This window comes from Argiope bruennichi, chromosome 9 (assembly GCF_947563725.1).
Source record: "Argiope bruennichi chromosome 9, qqArgBrue1.1, whole genome shotgun sequence".
Lineage (NCBI taxonomy): Eukaryota > Metazoa > Arthropoda > Arachnida > Araneae > Araneidae > Argiope > Argiope bruennichi.
The window spans coordinates 93912056-93914555 of NC_079159.1; the positions used below are offsets into that span (position 1 = coordinate 93912056).

The 2500-nt window shown below is 44.2% G+C and overlaps 9 non-coding genes across 9 annotated transcripts in view; 8 read left to right on the forward strand and 1 right to left on the reverse strand.

Annotated features, from left to right (window-relative positions):
• The window catches only part of Trnak-cuu (transfer RNA lysine (anticodon CUU)), a 73-nt gene extending 68 nt beyond the window's left edge, over nt 1-5 (forward strand). The window contains exon 1 of the tRNA in view: nt 1-5. This exon is cut by the window's left edge and continues 68 nt beyond it. This is a non-coding gene — a tRNA (tRNA-Lys).
• A 200-nt stretch (nt 6-205) lies between these two features.
• On the forward strand, nt 206-278 carry Trnak-uuu (transfer RNA lysine (anticodon UUU)). Its single transcript has one exon. It is a non-coding gene; the product is annotated as a tRNA-Lys (tRNA).
• An 83-nt stretch (nt 279-361) lies between these two features.
• Nucleotides 362-434, forward strand: Trnar-acg (transfer RNA arginine (anticodon ACG)). The gene has a single exon. It is a non-coding gene; the product is annotated as a tRNA-Arg (tRNA).
• Nucleotides 435-604: 170 nt separating this feature from the next.
• Nucleotides 605-686, forward strand: Trnas-uga (transfer RNA serine (anticodon UGA)). Its single transcript has one exon. It is a non-coding gene; the product is annotated as a tRNA-Ser (tRNA).
• A 493-nt stretch (nt 687-1179) lies between these two features.
• Trnas-aga (transfer RNA serine (anticodon AGA)) lies at nt 1180-1261 on the reverse strand. The gene has a single exon. It is a non-coding gene; the product is annotated as a tRNA-Ser (tRNA).
• A 144-nt stretch (nt 1262-1405) lies between these two features.
• Trnak-cuu (transfer RNA lysine (anticodon CUU)) lies at nt 1406-1478 on the forward strand. The gene has a single exon. It is a non-coding gene; the product is annotated as a tRNA-Lys (tRNA).
• Nucleotides 1479-1678: 200 nt separating this feature from the next.
• Nucleotides 1679-1751, forward strand: Trnak-uuu (transfer RNA lysine (anticodon UUU)). The gene has a single exon. It is a non-coding gene; the product is annotated as a tRNA-Lys (tRNA).
• Nucleotides 1752-1834: 83 nt separating this feature from the next.
• Nucleotides 1835-1907, forward strand: Trnar-acg (transfer RNA arginine (anticodon ACG)). The gene has a single exon. It is a non-coding gene; the product is annotated as a tRNA-Arg (tRNA).
• Nucleotides 1908-2077: 170 nt separating this feature from the next.
• Nucleotides 2078-2159, forward strand: Trnas-uga (transfer RNA serine (anticodon UGA)). The gene has a single exon. It is a non-coding gene; the product is annotated as a tRNA-Ser (tRNA).
• Nucleotides 2160-2500: the final 341 nt, after the last annotated feature.

The following is a 2500-nucleotide window of genomic DNA, read 5'->3' on the forward strand; positions in this document are numbered from 1 at the left end:
GGGCGACATTTTTTACAGGAGCGAGTCGGCGTTTGAACGAAGATTTGTCTTAAAATGTTCCCGTTGCGACTTGTTGCCAAAGAGACACGAGAGACGTGGGAGGGCAAATCGTGTTTACTTTGATTACGTTACCTCATGCCGTGCGATGTTTAAGACGAAGCATAAGGGAAGGAAAACTCTAAGTTTCACAGAGTTGAGCGTACGAGCCCGGATAGCTCAGTCGGTAGAGCGTTAGGCTTTTAACCTAACGGTCCAGGGTTCGAGTCCCTGTTCGGGCGGGAGCAGAATCTTTTTGAACATGTGACGTCGACAGTAAGGAATGGAAAGAAACTGCAAAGCATTACGAATGACGCGGAACGTCGGGCCCGTGGCGCAATGGACAACGCGCCTGACTACGGATCAGGAGATTCCAGGTTCGAATCCTGGCGGGCTCGCAACTACGCCAATGTTTTTAATTTTTTTATTTTGTTTACAGAGACACTCGTTCACCGGATCGAAAGGAAAATTTGCCGAAATTTTTAATCTATTCTTTCGAACGCGTTGGTGAGAGAGTTTTAGATACTTTTCGGTAATACCTACAAAGGCAAATCTTTGCTCCGAACGGGTAGTCGTGGCCGAGTGGTTAAGGCGATGGACTTGAAATCCATTGGGTTATTCCCGCGCAGGTTCGAATCCTGCCGACTACGATGAATTCTTCGCAAAAAAGTTTTTGGCGGTAGGATTTTGTTGCTGCTCTCTTTTAAGTCTACGTAGACTTACTTCTACATGGGTGATTAATTGTTGAATTGCAACATTTCCGGAATTCTCAAATTCGAACGGAACTCAAAATTTAGTGAATGTCGAATACCAATTCGGTGCAATTGGGATGGAAACGAAGGCATATATCGTTTTTTTTTCAAATATATCGCGAATTTCCGGACTTCGCGAAATTTCTGGACTAGAAATCTTGGCCTCTCTTTTCGAAAAAAATAACAAGACTTGTCTTGGAATTATATGGCGAGCATGGGATTGAAGTTGTCGTCCTCTTCATCTGATGACCCTCCGAAAAACGACGTCTTACACAAAACAAGCGTAGTGTAGCATAAAATGCGGACGTAAATGTAACTAAAACTTCCATTCGAGATATGAAAAAACGCGATTTCAGAACGAAGTAAAAAGCTGATACCTTTGGTGCAAGTACGTAGTCAGTAGGATTCGAACCTACGCGGGAAGATTCCAATGGATTTCTAGTCCATCGCCTTAACCACTCGGCCATGACTACACCAGTCAGTTTCAGGAATTCCACGTGTAGTGTATTGCATTCCAGATATATATAAAAAAGCGACCGATCGACTTTAGCGAGAAAATGCGATATTATAACGGATATAGTTTTTGACACGTTAACTGCAATCCGAGATCGTTGGCAGCCCGGCTAGCTCAGTCGGTAGAGCATGAGACTCTTAATCTCAGGGTCGTGGGTTCGAGCCCCACGTTGGGCGACATTTTTTACAGGAGCGAGTCGGCGTTTGAACGAAGATTTGTCTTAAAATGTTCCCGTTGCGACTTGTTGCCAAAGAGACACGAGAGACGTGGGAGGGCAAATCGTGTTTACTTTGATTACGTTACCTCATGCCGTGCGATGTTTAAGACGAAGCATAAGGGAAGGAAAACTCTAAGTTTCACAGAGTTGAGCGTACGAGCCCGGATAGCTCAGTCGGTAGAGCGTTAGGCTTTTAACCTAACGGTCCAGGGTTCGAGTCCCTGTTCGGGCGGGAGCAGAATCTTTTTGAACATGTGACGTCGACAGTAAGGAATGGAAAGAAACTGCAAAGCATTACGAATGACGCGGAACGTCGGGCCCGTGGCGCAATGGACAACGCGCCTGACTACGGATCAGGAGATTCCAGGTTCGAATCCTGGCGGGCTCGCAACTACGCCAATGTTTTTAATTTTTTTATTTTGTTTGCAGAGACACTCGTTCACCGGATCGAAAGGAAAATTTGCCGAAATTTTTAATCTATTCTTTCGAACGCGTTGGTGAGAGAGTTTTAGATACTTTTCGGTAATACCTACAAAGGCAAATCTTTGCTCCGAACGGGTAGTCGTGGCCGAGTGGTTAAGGCGATGGACTTGAAATCCATTGGGTTATTCCCGCGCAGGTTCGAATCCTGCCGACTACGATGAATTTTTCGCAAAAAAGTTTTTGGCGGTAGGATTTTGTTGCTGCTCTCTTTTAAGTCTACGTAGACTTACTTCTACATGGGTGATTAATTGTTGAATTGCAACATTTCCGGAATTCTCAAATTCGAACGGAACTCAAAATTTAGTGAATGTCGAATACCAATTCGGTGCAATTGGGATGGAAACGAAGGCATATATCGTTTTTTTTTCAAATATATCGCGAATTTCCGGACTTCGCGAAATTTCTGGACTAGAAATCTTGGCCTCTCTTTTCGAAAAAAATAACAAGACTTGTCTTGGAATTATATGGCGAGCATGGGATTGAAGTTGTCGTCCTCTT